This window comes from Chlorocebus sabaeus, chromosome 13 (assembly GCF_047675955.1).
Source record: "Chlorocebus sabaeus isolate Y175 chromosome 13, mChlSab1.0.hap1, whole genome shotgun sequence".
NCBI lineage: Eukaryota > Metazoa > Chordata > Mammalia > Primates > Cercopithecidae > Chlorocebus > Chlorocebus sabaeus.
Window position 1 is genome coordinate 70560522 of NC_132916.1, and position 22329 is coordinate 70582850.

Genomic DNA, 22329 nt, shown 5'->3' on the forward strand with positions numbered 1-22329 from the left:
AGCCTTAGCGAAAGGCTTCTTGAAGGGAAAGATGTAACTCTGTGAGATGAATTAACAGAACCCAGAGCAGTTTCTCAGAAAGCTTCTTTCCGGTTTTGAACGGAAGTTATTTCCTTTTTCACCATAGACCCCTATGGACTTCCAAATATGCCTATGCCAATTCCACAAGAACAGCCTTAGCGAAAGGCTTCTTGAAGGGAAGACGTAACTCTGTGAGATGAATTAACAGAACACAGAGCAGTTTCTCAGAAAGCTTGTTTCCTGTTTTGAACGGAAGATATTTCCTTTTTCACCATAGCCCTCTAAGGGCTTCCAAATATGACTTTGCCAATTCCACAAGAACAGCCTTAACGAAAGGCTTCTCCAAGGGAAAGATGTAACTCTGTTAGATGAATTAACAGAACACAGAGCAGTTTCTCAGAAAGCTTCTTTCCAGTTTTGAACGGAAGATATTTCCTTTTTCACCATAGCCCTCTAAGGGCTTCCAAATATCCCTTTGCCAATTCCACAAGAACCGCCTTAACGAAAGACTTCTTGAAGGGAAAGATGTAACTCTGTGAGATGAATTAAGAGAACACAGAGCAGTTTTTCAGAAAGCTTCTTTCCAGTTTTGAACGGAAGATATTTCCTTTTTCACCATAGCCCTCTACGGGCTTCCAAAATTCCCTTTGCCAATTCCACAAGAACAGCCTTAGCGAAAGGCTTCTTGAAGGGAAAGATGTAACTCTGTGAGATGAATTAACAGAACACAGAGCAGTTTCTCAGAAAGCTTCTTTCCAGTTTTGAACGGAAGATATTTCCTTTTTCACCATAGCCCTCTATGGGCTTCCAAATATCCCTTTGCCAATTCCACAAGAATAGCCTTAGCGAAAGGCTTCTTGAAGGGGAAGATGTAACTCTGTAGATGAATTAACAGAACACAGAGCAGTTTCTCAGAAAGCTTCTTTCCAGTTTTGAACAGAAGATATTTCCTTTTTCACCATAGCCCTCTATGAGCTTCCAAATATCCCTTTGCCAATTCCAAAAGAACAGCCTTAGCGAAAGGCTTCTTCAAGGGAAAGATGTAACTATGTGACATGAATTAACAGAACACAGAGCAGTTTCTCAGAAAGCTTCTTTACAGTTTTGAACGGAAGATATTTCCTTTTTCACCATAGCCCTCTATGGGCTTCCAAATATCCCTTTGCCAATTATACAAGAACAGCCTTATCGAAAGACTTCTTGAAGGGAAAGATGTAACTCTGTGAGATGAATTAACAGAACACAGAGCAGTTTCTCAGAAAGCTTCTTTCCACTTTTGAACGGAAGATATTTCCTTTTTCACCATAGCCCTCTATTGGCTTCCAAATATCCCTTTGCCAATTCCACAAGAACAGCCTTAGCGAAAGGCTTCTTGAAGGGAAAGATGTAACTCTATGAGATGAATTAACAGAACACAGAGGAGTTTCTCAGAAAGCTTCTTTCCAGTTTTGAACGGAAGATATTTCCTTTTTCACCATAGCCCTCTATGGGCTTCCAAATATTACTTTGCAAATTCCAGAAGAACAGCCTTAGCGAAAGACTTCTTGAAGGGAAAGATGTAACTCTGTGATATGAATTAACAGAATACAGAGCAGTTTCTCAGAAAGCTTCTTTCCGGTTTTGAAGGGAAGATATTTCCTTTTTCACCATAGCCCTCTATGGGCTTCCAAATATCCCTTGGCCAATTCCACAAGAAGAGCCTTAGCGAAAGACGTCTTGAAGGGAAAGATGTAACTCTGTGAGATGAATTAACAGAACACAGAGCAGTTTCTCGGAAAGCTTCTTTCCAGTTTTGAACGGAAGATATTTCCTTTTTCACGATAGCCCACTATTGGCTTCCAAATATCCCTTTGCCAATTCCAAAACAACAACCTTAGCGAAAGGCTTCTTGAAGGGAAAGATGTAACTCTGTGAAATGAATTAACAGAACACAGAGCAGTTTCTCAGAAAGCTTCTTTCCAGGTTTGAACGGAAGATATTTCCTTTTTCACCATAGCCCTCTATGGGCTACCAAATATCCCTTTGCCAATTCCACAAGAACAGCCTTAGCGAAAGGCTTCTTGAACGGAAAGATGTAACTCCGTGAGATGAATTATCCGACCACAGAGAATTTTCTCAGAAAGTTTCTTTCCAGTTTTGAACGGAAGATATTTCCTTTTTCACCATAGCCCTCTACGGGCTTCCAAGTATCCCTTTGCCAATTCCAGAAGAACAGCCTTAGCGAAAGACTTCTTGAAGGGAAAGATGTAACTCTGTGAGATGAATTAACAGAATACAGAGCATTTTCTCAGAAAGCTTCTTTCCGGTTTTGAAGGGAAGATATTTCCTTTTTCACCATAGCCCTCTATGGGCTTCCAAATATCCCTTTGCCAATTCCACAAGAAGAGCCTTAGCGAAAGTCGTCTTGAAGGGAAAGATGTAACTCTGTGAGATGAATTAACAGAACACAGAGCAGTTTCTCAGAAAGCTTCTTTCCAGTTTTGAACGGAAGATATTTCCTTTTTCACGATAGCCCACTATGGGCTTCCAAATATCCCTTTGCCAATTCCAAAAGAACAGCCTTAGCGAAAGGCTTCTTGAAGGGAAAGATGTAACTCTGTGAAATGAATTAACAGAACACAGAGCAGTTTCTCAGAAAGCTTCTTTCCAGGTTTGAACGGAAGATATTTCCTTTTTCACCATAGCCCTCTATGGGCTTCCAAATATCCCTTTGCCAATTCCACAAGAACAGCCTTAGCGAAAGGCTTCTTGAAGGGGAAGATGTAACTCTGTAGATGAATTAACAGAACACAGAGCAGTTTTTCAGAAAGCTTCTTTCCAGTTTTGAACGGAAGATATTTCCTTTTTCACCATAGCCCTCTATGGGCTTCCAAATATCCCTTTACCAATTCCACAAGAACAGCCTTAGCGAAAGGCTTCTTGAAGGGAAAGATGTAACTCTGTGGGATGAATTAACAGAACACAGAGCAGTTTCTCAGAAATCTTATTTCCAGTTTTGAACGGAAGATATTTCCTTTTTCACCATAGCCCTCTATGGGCTAGAAGTATCCCTTTGCCAATTCCAGCAGAAGAGCCTTACCGAAAGGCTTCTGGAAGGGAAAGATGTAACTCTGTGAGATGAATTAACAGAACACAGAGCAGTTTCTCAGAAAGCTTCTTTCCAGTTTTGAACGGAAGATATTTCCTTTTTCACCATAGCCCTCTATGGGCTCGAAGTATCCCTTTGCCAATTCCAGCAGAACAGCCTTAGCGAAAGGCTTCTGGAAGGGAAAGATGTAACTCTGTGAGATGAATTAACAGAACATAGAGCAGTTTCTCAGAAAGCTTCTTTCCATTTTTGAAAGGAAGTTATTTCCTTTTTCACCATAGCCCTCTATGATCTTCCAAATATCCCTTTGCCAATTCCACAAGAACAGCCTGAGCGAAAGGCTTCTTGAAGGGAAAGATGTAACTCTGTGAGATGAATGAACAGAACACAGAGCAGTTTCTCAGAAAGCTTCTTTCCAGTTTTGAACGGAAGATATTTCCTTTTTCACCATAGCCCTCTATGGGCTTCCAAATATCACTTTGCCAATTCCACAAGACAGCCTTAGTGAAAGGCTTCTTGAAGGGAATGATGTAGCTCTGTGAGATGAATTAACAAAACACAGAGCAGGTTGTCAGAAAGCTTCTTTCCAGTTTTGAACGGAAGGTATTTCCTATTTCACCATATCCCTCCATGGGCTTCCAAATATCCACTTGTCATTCCACAAGAACAGCCTTAGCGAAAGGGTTCTTGAAGGCATAGATGTAACTCTGTGAGATGAATTAACAGAACACAGAGCAGTTTCTCAGAAAGCTTCTTTCCAGTTTTGAACGGAAGATATTTCCTTTTTCACCATAGCCCTCTATGGGCTTCCAAATATCGCTTTGCCAATTCCACAAGAACAGCCTTAGCGAAAGACTTCTTAAAGGGAAAGATGTAACTCTGTTAGATGAATTAATAGAACACAGAGCAGTTTCTCAGAAAGCTTCTTTCCAGTTTTGAACGGAAGATATTTCCTTTTTCACCATAGCCCTGTATGGGCTTCGAAATATGCCTTTACCTATTTCACAAGAATAGCCTTAGCGAAAGGCTTCTTGAGGGGAAAGATGTAACTCTGTGAGATGAATTAACAGAACACAGAGCAGTTTCTCAGAAAGCTTCTTTCCAGTTTTGAAAGGAAGATAATTCCTTTTTCACCATAGCCTTCTATTGGCTTCCAAATATCCCTTTGCCAATTCCACAAGAACAGCCTTAGCGAAAGGCTTCTTGAAGGGAAAGATGTAACTCTGTGAGATGAATGAACAGAACACAGAGCAGTTTCTCAGAAAGCTTCTTTCCATTTTTGAACGGAAGATATTTCCTTTTTCACCATAGCCCTCTATGGGCTTCCAAATATCACTTTGCCAATTCCACAAGAACAGACTTAGCGAAAGGCTTCTTGAAGGGAAAGATGTAACTCCGAGAGATGAATTAACAGACCACAGAGCATTTTCTCAGAAAGTTTCTTTCCAGTTTTGAACGGAAGATATTTCCTTTTTCACCATAGCCCTCTATGGGCTCGAAGTATCCCTTTGCCAATTCCAGCAGAGCAGACTTAGCGAAAGGTTTCTAGAAGGGAAAGATGTAACTCTGTGAGATGAATTAACAGAACACAGAGCAGTTTCTCAGAAAGCTTCTTTCCAGTTTTGAACGGAAGATATTTCCTTTTTCACCATAGCCCTCTACGGGCTTCCAAAATTCCCTTTGCCAATTCCACAAGAACAGCCTTAGCGAAAGGCTTCTTGAAGGGAAAGATGTAACTCTGTGAGATGAATTAACAGAACACAGAGCAGTTTCTCAGAAAGCTTCTTTCCAGTTTTGAACGGAAGATATTTCCTTTTTCACCATAGCCCTCTATGGGCTTCCAAATATACCTTTGCCAATTCCACAAGAACAGCCTTAGCGAAAGGCTACTTGAAGGGGAAGATGTAACTCTGTAGATGAATTAACAGAACACAGAGCATTTTCTCAGAAAGCTTCTTTCCAGTTTTGAACAGAAGATATTTCCTTTTTCACCATAGCCCTCTATGGGCTTCCAAATATCCCTTTGCCAATTCCACAAGAACAGCCTTAGCGAAAGGCTTCTTGAAGGGAAAGATGTAACTCTGTGGGATGAATTAACAGAACACAGAGCAGTTTCTCAGAAATCTTCTTTCCAGTTTTGAACGGAAGATATTTCCTTTTTCACCATAGCCCTCTATGGGCTAGAAGTATCCCTTTGCCAATTCCAGCAGAAGAGCCTTACCGAAAGGCTTCTTGAAGGGAAAGATGTAACTCTGTGAGATGAATTAACAGAACACAGAGCAGTTTCTCAGAAAGCTTCTTTCCAGTTTTGAACGGAAGATATTTCCTTTTTCACCATAGCCCTCTATGGGCTCGAAGTATCCCTTTGCCAATTCCAGCAGAACAGCCTTAGCGAAAGGCTTCTGGAAGGGAAAGATGTAACTCTGTGAGATGAATTAACAGAACATAGAGCAGTTTCTCAGAAAGCTTCTTTCCATTTTTGAAAGGAAGTTATTTCCTTTTTCACCATAGCCCTCTATGATCTTCCAAATATCCCTTTGCCAATTCCACAAGAACAGCCTGAGCGAAAGGCTTCTTGAAGGGAAAGATGTAACTCTGTGAGATGAATTAACAGAACAGAGAGCAATTTCTCAGAAAGCTTCTTTCCAGTTTTGAACGGAAGATATTTCCTTTTTCACCATAGCCCTCTATGGGCTTCCAAATATCACTTTGCCAATTCCACAAGACAGCCTTAGCGAAAGGGTTCCTCAAGGGAAAGATGTAACTCTGTGAGATGAATTAACAGAACACAGAGCAGTTTCTCAGAAAGCTTCTTTCCTGTTTTGAACGGAAGATATTTCCTTTTTCACCATAGCCCTCTATGGGCTTCCAAATATCACTTTGCCAGTTCCACAAGAACAGCCTTAGTGAAAGGCTTCTTGAAGGGAATGATGTAGCTCTGTGAGATGAATTAACAAAACACAGAGCAGGTTGTCAGAAAGCTTCTTTCCAGTTTTGAACGGAAGATATTTCCTATTTCACCATATCCCTCCATGGGCTTCCAAATATCCCCTTGTCATTCCACAAGAACAGCCTTAGCGAAAGGGTTCTTGAAGGCATAGATGTAACTCTGTGAGATGAATTAACAGAACACAGAGCAGTTTCTCAGAAAGCTTCTTTCCAGTTTTGAACGGAAGATATTTCCTTTTTCACCATAGCCCTCTATGGGCTTCCAAATATCGCTTTGCCAATTCCACAAGAACAGCCTTAGCGAAAGACTTCTTAAAGGGAAAGATGTAACTCTGTTAGATGAATTAATAGAACACAGAGCAGTTTCTCAGAAAGCTTCTTTCCAGTTTTGAACGGAAGATATTTCCTTTTTCACCATAGCCCTCTATGGGCTTCGAAATATGCCTTTACCTATTTCACAAGAATAGCCTTAGCGAAAGGCTTCTTGAGGGGAAAGATGTAACTCTGTGAGATGAATTAACAGAACACAGAGCAGTTTCTCAGAAAGCTTCTTTCCAGTTTTGAACGGAAGATAATTCCTTTTTCACCATAGCCTTCTATTGGCTTCCAAATATCCCTTTGCCAATTCCACAAGAACAGCCTTAGCGAAAGGCTTCTTGAAGGGAAAGATGTAACTCTGTGAGATGAATGAACAGAACACAGAGCAGTTTCTCAGAAAGCTTCTTTCCATTTTTGAACGGAAGATATTTCCTTTTTCACCATAGCCCTCTATGGGCTTCCAAATATCACTTTGCCAATTCCACAAGAACAGACTTAGCGAAAGGCTTCTTGAAGGGAAAGATGTAACTCCGAGAGATGAATTAACAGACCACAGAGCATTTTCTCAGAAAGTTTCTTTCCAGTTTTGAACGGAAGATATTTCCTTTTTCACCATAGCCCTCTATGGGCTCGAAGTATCCCTTTGCCAATTCCAGCAGAGCAGACTTAGCGAAAGGTTTCTAGAAGGGAAAGATGTAACTCTGTGAGATGAATTAACAGAACACAGAGCAGTTTCTCAGAAAGCTTCTTTCCAGTTTTGAACGGAAGATATTTCCTTTTTCACCATAGCCCTCTACGGGCTTCCAAAATTCCCTTTGCCAATTCCACAAGAACAGCCTTAGCGAAAGGCTTCTTGAAGGGAAAGATGTAACTCTGTGAGATGAATTAACAGAACACAGAGCAGTTTCTCAGAAAGCTTCTTTCCAGTTTTGAACGGAAGATATTTCCTTTTTCACCATAGCCCTCTATGGGCTTCCAAATATACCTTTGCCAATTCCACAAGAACAGCCTTAGCGAAAGGCTACTTGAAGGGGAAGATGTAACTCTGTAGATGAATTAACAGAACACAGAGCATTTTCTCAGAAAGCTTCTTTCCAGTTTTGAACAGAAGATATTTCCTTTTTCACCATAGCCCTCTATGGGCTTCCAAATATCCCTTTGCCAATTCCACAAGAACAGCCTTAGCGAAAGGCTTCTTGAAGGGAAAGATGTAACTATGTGACATGAATTAACAGAACATAGAGCAGTTTCTCAGAAAGCTTCTTTCCAGTTTTGAACGGAAGATATTTCCTTTTTCACCATAGCCCTCTATGGGCTTCCAAATATCCCTTTGCCAATTATACAAGAACAGCCTTAGCGAAAGGCTTCTTGAAGGGAAAGATGTAACTCTGTGAGATGAATTAACAGAACACAGAGCAGTTTCTCAGAAAGCTTCTTTCCAGTTTTGAACGGAAGATATTTCCTTTTTCACCATAGCCCTCTATGGGCTTCCAAATATTACTTTGCCAATTCCACAAGAACAGGCTTAGCGAAAGGCTTCTTGAAGGGAAAGATGTAACTCTGTGAGATGAATTAACAGAACACAGAGCACTTTCTCAGAAAGCTTCTTTCCAGTTTTCAACGGAAGATATATCCTTTTTCACCATAGCCCTCTATGGGCTCGAAGTATCCCTTTGCCAATTCCAGCAGAATAGCCTTAGCGAAAGGCTTCTGGAAGGGGAAGATGTAACTCTGTGAGATGAATTAACAGAACACAGAGCAGTTTCTCAGAAAGCTTCTTTCCTGTTTTGAACGGAAGATATTTCCTTTTTCACCATAGCCCTCTATGGGCTTCCAAATATCACTTTGCCAGTTCCACAAGAACAGCCTTATTGAAAGGCTTCTTGAAGGGAAAGATGTAACTCTGTGAGATGAATTAACAAAACACAGAGCAGGTTGTCAGAAAGCTTCTTTCCAGTTTTGAACAGAAGATATTTCCTATTTCACCATATCCCTCCATGGGCTTCCAAATATCCCCTTGTCATTCCACAAGAACAGCCTTAGCGAAAGGGTTCTTGAAGGCATAGATGTAACTCTGTGAGATGAATTAACAGAACACACAGTAGTTTCTCAGAAAGCTTCTTTCCAGTTTTGAACGGTAGATATTTCCTTTTTCACCATAGCCCTCTATGGGCTTCCAAATATCGCTTTGCCAATTCCACAAGAACAGCCTTAGCGAAAGACTTCTTGAAGGGAAAGATGTAACTCTGTTAGATGAATTAATAGAATACAGAGAAGTTTCTCAGAAAGCTTCTTTCCAGTTTTGAACGGAAGATATTTCCTTTTTCACCATAGCCCTCTATGGGCTTCGAAATATGCCTTTACCAATTTCACAAGAACAGCCTTAGCGAAAGGCTTCTTGAGGGGAAAGATGTAACTTTGTGAGATGAATTAACAGAACACAGTGCAGTTTCTCAGAAAGCTTCTTTCCAGTTTTGAACAGAAGATATTTCCTTTTTCACCATAGCCCTCTATGGGCTCGTAGTATCCCTTTGCCAATTCCAGCAGAGCAGACTTAGCGAAAGGCTTCTAGAAGGGAAAGATGTATCTCTGTGAGATGAATTAACAGAACACAGAGCAGTTTCTCAGAAAGCTTCTTTACAGTTTTGAACGGAAGATATTTCCTTTTTCACCATAGCCCTCCACGGGCTTCCAAAATTCCCTTTGCAAATTCCACAAGAACAGCCTTAGCGAAAGGCTTCTTGAAGGGAAAGATGTAACTCTGTGAGATGAATTAACAGAACACAGAGCAGTTTCTCAGAAAGTTTCTTTCCTGTTTTGAACGGAAGATATTTCCTTTTAAACCGTAGCCCTCTATGGGCTTCCAAATATCACTTTGCCAATTCCACAAGAACAGCCTTAGAGAAAGGCTTCTTGAAGGGAAAGATGTAACTCCGTGAGATGAATTATCCGACCACAGAGCATTTTCTCAGAAAGTTTCTTTCCAGTTTTGAACGGAAGCTATTTCCTTTTTCACCATAGCCCTCTACGGGCTTCCAAATATCCCTTTGCCAATTCCAGAAGAACAGCCTTAGCGAAAGACTTCTTGAAGGGAAAGATGTAACTCTGTGATATGAATTAACAGAATACAGAGCAGTTTCTCAGAAAGCTTCTTTCCGGTTTTGAAGGGAAGATATTTCCTTTTTCACCATAGCCCTCTGTGGGCTTCCAAATATCCCTTTGCCAATTCCACAAGAAGAGCCTTAGCGAAAGACGTCTTGAAGGGAAAGATGTAACTCTGTGAGATGAATTAACAAACACAGAGCAGTTTCTCGGAAAGCTTCTTTCCAGTTTTGAACGGAAGATATTTCCTTTTTCACGATAGCCCACCATTGGCTTCCAAATATCCCCTTGCCAATTCCAAAAGAACAGCCTTAGCGAAAGGCTTCTTGAAGGGAAAGATGTAACTCTGTGAAATGAATTAACAGAACACAGAGCAGTTTCTCAGAAAGCTTCTTTCCAGTTTTGAACGGAAGATATTTCCTTTTACACCTTAGCCCTCTATGGGCTTCCAAATATCCCTTTGCAAATTCCACAAGAACAGCCTTAGCGAAAGGCTTCTTGAAGGGAAAGATGTAACACTGTGAGATGAATTAAAAGAACACAGAGCAGTTTCTCAGAAAGCTTCTTTCCAGTTTTGAACGGAAGATATTTCCTTTTTCACCATAGCCCTCTATGGGCTTCCAAATATCCCTTTGCCAATTATACAAGAACAGCCTTATCAAAAGACTTCTTGAAGGGAAAGATGTAACTCTGTGAGATGAATTAACAGAACACAGAGCAGTTTCTCAGAAAGCTTCTTTCTACTTTTGAACGGAAGATATTTCCTTTTTCACCATAGCCCTCTATGGGCTTCCAAATATCACTTTGCCAGTTCCACAAGAACAGCCTTAGTGAAAGGCTTCTTGAAGGGAAAGATGTAACTCTGTGTGATGAATTAACAAAACACACAGCAGGTTGTCAGAAAGCTTCTTTCCAGTTTTGAACGGAAGATATTTCCTATTTCACCATAGCCCTCCATGGGCTTCCAAATATCCCCTTGTCATTCCACAAGAACAGCCTTAGCGAAAGGGTTCTTGAAGGCATAGATGTAACTCTGTGAGATGAATTAACAGACCACAGAGCATTTTCTCAGAAAGTTTCTTTCCAGTTTTGAACGGAAGATATTTCCTTTTTCACCATAGCCCTCTATGGGCTCGAAGTATCCCTTTGCCAATTCCAGCAGAGCAGACTTAGCGAAAGGCTTCTAGAAGGGAAAGATGTAACTCTGTGAGATGAATTAACAGAACACAGAGCAGTTTCTCAGAAAGCTTCTTTCCAGTTTTGAACGGAAGATATTTCCTTTTTCACCATAGCCCTCTACGGGCTTCCAAAATTCCCTTTGCCAATTCCACAAGAACAGCCTTAGCGAAAGTCTTCTTGAAGGGAAAGATGTAACTCTGTGAGATGAATTAACAGAACACAGAGCAGTTTCTCAGAAAGCTTCTTTCCAGTTTTGAACGGAAGATATTTCCTTTTTCACCATAGCCCTCTATGGGCTTCCAAATATACCTTTGCCAATTCCACAAGAACAGCCTTAGCGAAAGGCTTCTTGAAGGGGAAGATGTAACTCTGTAGATGAATTAACAGAACACAGAGCAGTTTCTCAGAAAGCTTCTTTAAAGTTTTGAACAGAAGATATTTCCTTTTTCACCATAGCCCTCTATGGGCTTCCAAATATCCCTTTGCCAATTGCAAAAGAACAGCCTTAGCGAAAGGCTTCTTGAAGGGAAAGATGTAACTCTGTGAGATGAATTAACAGAACACAGAGCAGTTTCTCAGAAAGCTTCTTTCCAGTTTTGAACGGAAGATATTTCCTTTTTCACCATAGCCCTCTATGGGCTTCCAAATATTACTTTGCCAATTCCAGCAGAACAGCCTTAGCGAAAGGCTTCTGGAAGGGGAAGATGTAACTCTGTGAGATGAATTAACAGAACACAGAGCAGTTTCTCAGAAAGTTTCTTTCCGGTTTTGAAAGCAAGATATTTCCTTTTTCACCATAGCCCTCTATGGGCTTCCAAATATCACTTTGCCAATTCCACAAGAACAGCCTTAGCGAATGGCTTCTTGAAGGGAAAGATGTAACTCTGTGAGATGAATTAACAGAACACAGAGCAGTTTCTCAGAAAGTTTCTTTCCAGTTTTGAACGGAAGATATTTCCTTTTTCACCATATCCCTCCATGGGCTTCCAAATATCCCCTTGTCATTCCACAAGAACAACCTTAGCGAAAGGGTTCTTGAAGAGATAGATGTAACTCTGTGAGATGAATTAACAGAACACAGAGCAGGTTCTCAGAAAGCTTCTTACCATTTTGAACGGAAGATATTTCCTTTTTCAACATAGCCCTCTATGGGCTTCCAAATATCGCTTTGCCAATTCCACAACAACAGCCTTAGCGAAAGACTTCTTGAAGGGAAAGATGTAACTCTGTTAGATGAATTAATAGAACACAGAGCAGTTTCTCAGAAAGCTTCTTTCCAGTTTTGAACTGAAGATATTTCCTTTTTCACCATAGCCCTCTATGGGCTTCGAAATATGCCTTTACCAATTCCACAAGAACAGTCTTAGCGAAAGGCTTTTGAAGGGAAAGATGTAACTCTGTGAGATGAATTAACAGAACACAGAGCAGTTTCTCAGAAAGCTTCTTTCCAGTTTTGACCAGAAGATATTTCCTTTTTCACCATAGCCCTCTATGGGCTTCCAAATATCCCTTTGCCAACTCCAAAAGAACAGCCTTAGCGAAAGGCTTCTTGAAGGGAAAGATGTATCTCTGTGAGATGAATTAACAGAACACAGAGCAGTTTCTCAGAAAGCTTCTTTCCAGTTTTGAACGGAAGATATTTCCTTTTTCACCATAGCCCTCTATGGGCTTCCAAATATCCCTTTGGCAATTCCACAAGAACAGCCTTAGCGAAATGCTTCTTGAAGGGAAAGATGTAACTATGTGAGATGAATTAACAGAACACAGAGCAGTTTCTCAGAAAGCTTCTTTCCAGTTTTGAACGGAAGATATTTCCTTTTTCACCATAGCCCTCTATGGGCTTCCAAATATCCCTTTGCCAATTATACAAGAACAGCCTTATCGAAAGACTTCTTGAAGGGAAAGATGTAACTCTGTGAGATGAATTAACAGAACACAGAGCAGTTTCTCAGAAAGCTTCTTTCCACTTTTGAACTGAAGGTATTTCCTTTTTCACCATAGCCCTCTATTGGCTTCCAAATATCCCTTTGCCAATTCCACAAGAACAGCCTTAGCGAAAGGCTTCTTGAAGGGAAAGATGTAACTCTGTGAGATGAATTAACAGAACACAGAGCAGTTTCTCAGAAAGCTTTCCAGTTTTGAACGGAAGATATTTCCTTTTTCACCATAGCCCTCTATGGGCTTCCAAATATTACTTTGCCAATTCCACAAGAACAGCCTTAGCGAAAGGCTTCTGGAAGGGAAAGATGTAACTCTGTGAGATGAATTAACAGAACACAGAGCAGTTTCTTAGAAAGCTTCTTTCCAGTTTTCAACGGAAGATATTTCGTTTTTCACCATAGCCCTGTATGGGCTCGAAGTATCCCTTTGCCAATTCCAGCAGACCAGCCTTAGCGAAAGGCTTCTGGAAGGGGAAGATGTAACTCTGTGAGATGAATTAACAGAACACAGAGCAGTTTCTCAGAAAGCTTCTTTCCAGTTTTGAACGGAAGATATTTCCTTTTTCACCATAGCCCTCTATGGGCTTCCAAATATCACTTTGCCAATTCCACAAGACAGCCCTAGCGAAAGGGTTCCTGAAGGGAAAGATGTAACTCTGTGAGATGAATTAACAGAACACAGAGCAGTTTCTCAGAAAGCTTCTTTCCTGTTTTGAACGGAAGATATTTCCTTTTTCACCATAGCCCTCTATGGGCTTCCAAATATCACTTTGCCAATTCCACAAGAACAGCCTTAGCGAAAGGCTTATTGAAGGGAAAGAGGTAACTATGTGAGATGAATTAACAGAACACAGAGCAGTTTCTCAGAAAGCTTCTTTCCAGTTTTGAACGGAAGATATTTCCTTTTTCACCATAGCCCTCTATGGGCTTTCAAATATCCCTTTGCCAATTATACCAGAACAGCCTTATCGAAAGACTTCTTGAAGGGAAAGATGTAACTCTGTGAGATGAATTAACAGAACACAGAGCAGTTTCTCAGAAAGCTTCTTTCCAGTTTTGAACGGAAGATAATTCCTTTTTCACCATAGCCTTCTATTGGCTTCCAAATATCCCTTTGCCAATTCCACAAGAACAGCCTTAGCGAAAGGCTTCTTGAAGGGAAAGATGTAACTCTGTGAGATGAATGAACAGAACACAGAGCAGTTTCTCAGAAAGCTTCTTTCCAGGTTTGAACGGAAGATATTTCCTTTTTCACCATAGCCCTCTATGGGCTTCCAAATATCACTTTGCCAATTCCACAAGAACAGACTTAGCGAAAGGCTTCTTGAAGGGAAAGATGTAACTCCGAGAGATGAATTAACAGACCACAGAGCATTTTCTCAGAAAGTTTCTTTCCAGTTTTGAACGGAAGATATTTCCTTTTTTACCATAGCCCTCTATGGGCTCGAAGTATCCCTTTGCCAATTCCAGCAGAGCAGACTTAGCGAAAGGCTTCTAGAAGGGAAAGATGTAACTCTGTGAGATGAATTAACAGAACACAGAGCAGTTTCTCAGAAAGCTTCTTTCCAGTTTTGAACGGAAGATATTTCCTTTTTCACCATAGCCCTCTACGGGCTTCCAAAATTCCCTTTGCCAATTCCACAAGAACAGCCTTAGAGAAAGGCTTCTTGAAGGGAAAGATGTAACTCTGTGAGATGAATTAACAGAACACAGAGCAGTTTCTCAGAAAGTTTCTTTCCTGTTTTGAACGGAAGATATTTCCTTTTAAACCATAGCCCTCTATGGGCTTCCAAATATCACTTTCCCTATTCCACAAGAACAGCCTTAGCGAAAGAAGTCTTGAAGGGAAAGATGTAACTCTGTCAGATGAATTAACAGAACACAGAGCAGTTTCTCAGAAAGCTTCTTTCCAGTTTTGAACGGAAGATATTTCCTTTTTCACGATAGCCCACTATGGGGTTCCAAATATCCCTTTGCCAATTCCAAAAGAACAGCCTTAGCGAAAGACGTCTTGAAGGGAAAGATGTAACTCTGTCAGATGAATTAACAGAACACAGAGCAGTTTCTCAGAAAGCTTCTTTCCAGTTTTGAACGGAAGATATTTCCTTTTTCACGATAGCCCACTATGGGGTTCCAAATATCCCTTTGCCAATTCCACAAGAAGAGCCTTAGCGAAAGACGTCTTGAAGGGAAAGATGTAACTCTGTCAGATGAATTAACAGAACACAGAGCAGTTTCTCAGAAAGCTTCTTTCCATTTTTGAACGGAAGATATTTCCTTTTTCACCATAGCCCTCTATGGGCTTTCAAATATCCCTTTGCCAATTATACCAGAACAGCCTTATCGAAAGACTTCTTGAAGGGAAAGATGTAACTCTGTGAGATGAATTAACAGAACACAGAGCAGTTTCTCAGAAAGCTTCTTTCCAGTTTTGAACGGAAGATATTTCCTTTTTCACGATAGCCCACTATGGGGTTCCAAATATCCCTTTGCCAATTCCAAAAGAACAGCCTTAGCGAAAGGCTTCTTGAAGGGAAAGATGTAACTCTGTAGATGAATTAACAGAACACAGAGCAGTTTCTCAGAAAGCTTCTTTCCAGTTTTGAACGGAAGATATTTCCTTTTTCACCATAGCCCTCTATGGGCTTCCAAATATCCCTTTACCAATTCCACAAGAACAGCCTTAGCGAAAGGCTTCTTGAAGGGAAAGATGTAACTCTGTGGGATGAATTAACAGAACACAGAGCAGTTTCTCAGAAATCTTCTTTCCAGTTTTGAACGGAAGATATTTCCTTTTTCACCATAGCCCTCTATGGGCTCGAAGTATCCCTTTGCCAATTCCAGCAGAACAGCCTTAGCGAAAGGCTTCTGGAAGGGAAAGATGTAACTCTGTGAGATGAATTAACAGAACACAGAGCAGTTTCTCAGAAAGCTTCTTTCCATTTTTGAACGGAAGATATTTCCTTTTTCACCATAGCCCTCTATGGGCTTTCAAATATCCCTTTGCCAATTATACCAGAACAGCCTTATCGAAAGACTTCTTGAAGGGAAAGATGTAACTCTGTGAGATGAATTAACAGAACACAGAGCAGTTTCTCAGAAAGCTTCTTTCCAGTTTTGAACGGAAGATAATTCCTTTTTCACCATAGCCTTCTATTGGCTTCCAAATATCCCTTTGCCACTTCCACAAGAACAGCCTTAGCGAAAGGCTTCTTGAAGGGAAAGATGTAACTCTGTGAGATGAATTAACAGAACACAGAGCAGTTTCTCAGAAAGCTTCTTTACTGTTTTGAACGGAAGATATTTCCTTTTTCACCATAGCCCTCTACGGGCTTCCAAAATTCCCTTTGCCAATTCCACAAGAACAGCCTTTGTGAAAGGCTTCTTGAAGGGAAAGATGTAACTCTGTGAGATGAATTAACAGAACACAGAGCAGTTTCTCAGAAAGCTTCTTTCCTGTTTTGAACGGAAGATATTTCCTTTTAAATCATAGCCCTCTATGGGCTTCCAAATATCACTTTGCCAATTCCACAAGAACAGCCTTAGCGAAAGGCTTCTTGAAGGGAAAGATGTAACTCCGTGAGATGAATTATCCGACCACAGAGAATTTTCTCAGAAAGTTTCTATCCAGTTTTGAACGGAAGATATTTCCTTTTTCACCATAGCACTCTACGGGCTTAGAATTATCCCTTTGCCAATTCCAGAAGAACAGCCTTAGCGAAAGACTTCTTGAAGGGAAAGATGTAACTCTGTGAGATGAATTAACAGAATACAGAGCAGTTTCTCAGAAAGCTTATTTCCGGTTTTGAAGGGAAGATATTTCCTTTTTCACCATAGCCCTCTATGGGCTTCCAAATATCCCTTTGCCAATTCCACAAGAAGAGCCTTAGCGAAAGACGTCTTGAAGGGAAAGATGTAACTCTGTGAGATGAATTAACAGAACACAGAGCAGTTTCTCAGAAAGCTTCTTTCCATTTTTGAACGGAAGATATTTCCTTTTTCACCATAGCCCTCTATGGGCTTTCAAATATCCCTTTGCCAATTATACCAGAACAGCCTTATCGAAAGACTTCTTGAAGGGAAAGATGTAACTCTGTGAGATGAATTAACAGAACACAGAGCAGTTTCTCAGAAAGCTTCTTTCCAGTTTTGAACGGAAGATAATTCCTTTTTCACCATAGCCTTCTATTGGCTTCCAAATATCCCTTTGCCAATTCCACAAGAACAGCCTTAGCGAAAGGCTTCTTGAAGGGAAAGATGTAACTCTGTGAGATGAATGAACAGAACACAGAGCAGTTTCTCAGAAAGCTTCTTTCCAGGTTTGAACGGAAGATATTTCCTTTTTCACCATAGCCCTCTATGGGCTTCCAAATATCACTTTGCCAATTCCACAAGAACAGACTTAGCGAAAGGCTTCTTGAAGGGAAAGATGTAACTCCGAGAGATGAATTAACAGACCACAGAGCATTTTCTCAGAAAGTTTCTTTCCAGTTTTGAACGGAAGATATTTCCTTTTTTACCATAGCCCTCTATGGGCTCGAAGTATCCCTTTGCCAATTCCAGCAGAGCAGACTTAGCGAAAGGCTTCTAGAAGGGAAAGATGTAACTCTGTGAGATGAATTAACAGAACACAGAGCAGTTTCTCAGAAAGCTTCTTTCCAGTTTTGAACGGAAGATATTTCCTTTTTCACCATAGCCCTCTACGGGCTTCCAAAATTCCCTTTGCCAATTCCACAAGAACAGCCTTAGAGAAAGGCTTCTTGAAGGGAAAGATGTAACTCTGTGAGATGAATTAACAGAACACAGAGCAGTTTCTCAGAAAGTTTCTTTCCTGTTTTGAACGGAAGATATTTCCTTTTAAACCATAGCCCTCTATGGGCTTCCAAATATCACTTTCCCTATTCCACAAGAACAGCCTTAGCGAAAGACGTCTTGAAGGGAAAGATGTAACTCTGTCAGATGAATTAACAGAACACAGAGCAGTTTCTCAGAAAGCTTCTTTCCAGTTTTGAACGGAAGATATTTCCTTTTTCACGATAGCCCACTATGGGGTTCCAAATATCCCTTTGCCAATTCCAAAAGAACAGCCTTAGCGAAAGACGTCTTGAAGGGAAAGATGTAACTCTGTCAGATGAATTAACAGAACACAGAGCAGTTTCTCAGAAAGCTTCTTTCCAGTTTTGAACGGAAGATATTTCCTTTTTCACGATAGCCCACTATGGGGTTCCAAATATCCCTTTGCCAATTCCACAAGAAGAGCCTTAGCGAAAGACGTCTTGAAGGGAAAGATGTAACTCTGTCAGATGAATTAACAGAACACAGAGCAGTTTCTCAGAAAGCTTCTTTCCATTTTTGAACGGAAGATATTTCCTTTTTCACCATAGCCCTCTATGGGCTTTCAAATATCCCTTTGCCAATTATACCAGAACAGCCTTATCGAAAGACTTCTTGAAGGGAAAGATGTAACTCTGTGAGATGAATTAACAGAACACAGAGCAGTTTCTCAGAAAGCTTCTTTCCAGTTTTGAACGGAAGATATTTCCTTTTTCACGATAGCCCACTATGGGGTTCCAAATATCCCTTTGCCAATTCCAAAAGAACAGCCTTAGCGAAAGGCTTCTTGAAGGGAAAGATGTAACTCTGTAGATGAATTAACAGAACACAGAGCAGTTTCTCAGAAAGCTTCTTTCCAGTTTTGAACGGAAGATATTTCCTTTTTCACCATAGCCCTCTATGGGCTTCCAAATATCCCTTTACCAATTCCACAAGAACAGCCTTAGCGAAAGGCTTCTTGAAGGGAAAGATGTAACTCTGTGGGATGAATTAACAGAACACAGAGCAGTTTCTCAGAAATCTTCTTTCCAGTTTTGAACGGAAGATATTTCCTTTTTCACCATAGCCCTCTATGGGCTCGAAGTATCCCTTTGCCAATTCCAGCAGAACAGCCTTAGCGAAAGGCTTCTGGAAGGGAAAGATGTAACTCTGTGAGATGAATTAACAGAACACAGAGCAGTTTCTCAGAAAGCTTCTTTCCATTTTTGAACGGAAGATATTTCCTTTTTCACCATAGCCCTCTATGGGCTTTCAAATATCCCTTTGCCAATTATACCAGAACAGCCTTATCGAAAGACTTCTTGAAGGGAAAGATGTAACTCTGTGAGATGAATTAACAGAACACAGAGCAGTTTCTCAGAAAGCTTCTTTCCAGTTTTGAACGGAAGATAATTCCTTTTTCACCATAGCCTTCTATTGGCTTCCAAATATCCCTTTGCCACTTCCACAAGAACAGCCTTAGCGAAAGGCTTCTTGAAGGGAAAGATGTAACTCTGTGAGATGAATTAACAGAACACAGAGCAGTTTCTCAGAAAGCTTCTTTACTGTTTTGAACGGAAGATATTTCCTTTTTCACCATAGCCCTCTACGGGCTTCCAAAATTCCCTTTGCCAATTCCACAAGAACAGCCTTTGTGAAAGGCTTCTTGAAGGGAAAGATGTAACTCTGTGAGATGAATTAACAGAACACAGAGCAGTTTCTCAGAAAGCTTCTTTCCTGTTTTGAACGGAAGATATTTCCTTTTAAATCATAGCCCTCTATGGGCTTCCAAATATCACTTTGCCAATTCCACAAGAACAGCCTTAGCGAAAGGCTTCTTGAAGGGAAAGATGTAACTCCGTGAGATGAATTATCCGACCACAGAGAATTTTCTCAGAAAGTTTCTATCCAGTTTTGAACGGAAGATATTTCCTTTTTCACCATAGCACTCTACGGGCTTAGAATTATCCCTTTGCCAATTCCAGAAGAACAGCCTTAGCGAAAGACTTCTTGAAGGGAAAGATGTAACTCTGTGAGATGAATTAACAGAATACAGAGCAGTTTCTCAGAAAGCTTATTTCCGGTTTTGAAGGGAAGATATTTCCTTTTTCACCATAGCCCTCTATGGGCTTCCAAATATCCCTTTGCCAATTCCACAAGAAGAGCCTTAGCGAAAGACGTCTTGAAGGGAAAGATGTAACTCTGTGAGATGAATTAACAGAACACAGAGCAGTTTCTCAGAAAGCTTCTTTCCATTTTTGAACGGAAGATATTTCCTTTTTCACCATAGCCCTCTATGGGCTTTCAAATATCCCTTTGCCAATTATACCAGAACAGCCTTATCGAAAGACTTCTTGAAGGGAAAGATGTAACTCTGTGAGATGAATTAACAGAACACAGAGCAGTTTCTCAGAAAGCTTCTTTCCAGTTTTGAACGGAAGATATTTCCTTTTTCACGATAGCCCACTATGGGGTTCCAAATATCCCTTTGCCAATTCCAAAAGAACAGCCTTAGCGAAAGGCTTCTTGAAGGGAAAGATGTAACTCTGTAGATGAATTAACAGAACACAGAGCAGTTTCTCAGAAAGCTTCTTTCCAGTTTTGAACGGAAGATATTTCCTTTTTCACCATAGCCCTCTATGGGCTTCCAAATATCCCTTTACCAATTCCACAAGAACAGCCTTAGCGAAAGGCTTCTTGAAGGGAAAGATGTAACTCCGAGAGATGAATTAACAGACCACAGAGCATTTTCTCAGAAAGTTTCTTTCCAGTTTTGAACGGAAGATATTTCCTTTTTTACCATAGCCCTCTATGGGCTCGAAGTATCCCTTTGCCAATTCCAGCAGAGCAGACTTAGCGAAAGGCTTCTAGAAGGGAAAGATGTAACTCTGTGAGATGAATTAACAGAACACAGAGCAGTTTCTCAGAAAGCTTCTTTCCAGTTTTGAACGGAAGATATTTCCTTTTTCACCATAGCCCTCTACGGGCTTCCAAAATTCCCTTTGCCAATTCCACAAGAACAGCCTTAGAGAAAGGCTTCTTGAAGGGAAAGATGTAACTCTGTGAGATGAATTAACAGAACACAGAGCAGTTTCTCAGAAAGTTTCTTTCCTGTTTTGAACGGAAGATATTTCCTTTTAAACCATAGCCCTCTATGGGCTTCCAAATATCACTTTCCCTATTCCACAAGAACAGCCTTAGCGAAAGACGTCTTGAAGGGAAAGATGTAACTCTGTCAGATGAATTAACAGAACACAGAGCAGTTTCTCAGAAAGCTTCTTTCCAGTTTTGAACGGAAGATATTTCCTTTTTCACGATAGCCCACTATGGGGTTCCAAATATCCCTTTGCCAATTCCAAAAGAACAGCCTTAGCGAAAGACGTCTTGAAGGGAAAGATGTAACTCTGTCAGATGAATTAACAGAACACAGAGCAGTTTCTCAGAAAGCTTCTTTCCAGTTTTGAACGGAAGATATTTCCTTTTTCACGATAGCCCACTATGGGGTTCCAAATATCCCTTTGCCAATTCCACAAGAAGAGCCTTAGCGAAAGACGTCTTGAAGGGAAAGATGTAACTCTGTCAGATGAATTAACAGAACACAGAGCAGTTTCTCAGAAAGCTTCTTTCCAGTTTTGAACGGAAGATATTTCCTTTTTCACGATAGCCCACTATGGGGTTCCAAATATCCCTTTGCCAATTCCAAAAGAACAGCCTTAGCGAAAGGCTTCTTGAAGGGAAAGATGTAACTCTGTGAAATGAATTAACAGAACACAGAGCAGTTTCTCAGAAAGCTTCTTTCCAGGTTTGAACGGAAAATATTTCCTTTTTCACCATAGCCCTCTATGGGCTTCCAAATATCCCTTTGCCAATTCCACAAGAACAGCCTTAGCGAAAGGCTTCTTGAAGGGGAAGATGTAACTCTGTAGATGAATTAACAGAACACAGAGCAGTTTCTCAGAAAGCTTCTTTCCAGTTTTGAACGGAAGATATTTCCTTTTTCACCATAGCCCTCTATGGGCTTCCAAATATCCCTTTACCAATTCCACAAGAACAGCCTTAGCGAAAGGCTTCTTGAAGGGAAAGATGTAACTCTGTGGGATGAATTAACAGAACACAGAGCAGTTTCTCAGAAATCTTCTTTCCAGTTTTGAACGGAAGATATTTCCTTTTTCACCATAGCCCTCTATGGGCTCGAAGTATCCCTTTGCCAATTCCAGCAGAACAGCCTTAGCGAAAGGCTTCTGGAAGGGAAAGATGTAACTCTGTGAGATGAATTAACAGAACACAGAGCAGTTTCTCAGAAAGCTTCTTTCCATTTTTGAACGGAAGATATTTCCTTTTTCACCATAGCCCTCTATGGGCTTTCAAATATCCCTTTGCCAATTATACCAGAACAGCCTTATCGAAAGACTTCTTGAAGGGAAAGATGTAACTCTGTGAGATGAATTAACAGAACACAGAGCAGTTTCTCAGAAAGCTTCTTTCCAGTTTTGAACGGAAGATAATTCCTTTTTCACCATAGCCTTCTATTGGCTTCCAAATATCCCTTTGCCACTTCCACAAGAACAGCCTTAGCGAAAGGCTTCTTGAAGGGAAAGATGTAACTCTGTGAGATGAATTAACAGAACACAGAGCAGTTTCTCAGAAAGCTTCTTTACTGTTTTGAACGGAAGATATTTCCTTTTTCACCATAGCCCTCTACGGGCTTCCAAAATTCCCTTTGCCAATTCCACAAGAACAGCCTTTGTGAAAGGCTTCTTGAAGGGAAAGATGTAACTCTGTGAGATGAATTAACAGAACACAGAGCAGTTTCTCAGAAAGCTTCTTTCCTGTTTTGAACGGAAGATATTTCCTTTTAAATCATAGCCCTCTATGGGCTTCCAAATATCACTTTGCCAATTCCACAAGAACAGCCTTAGC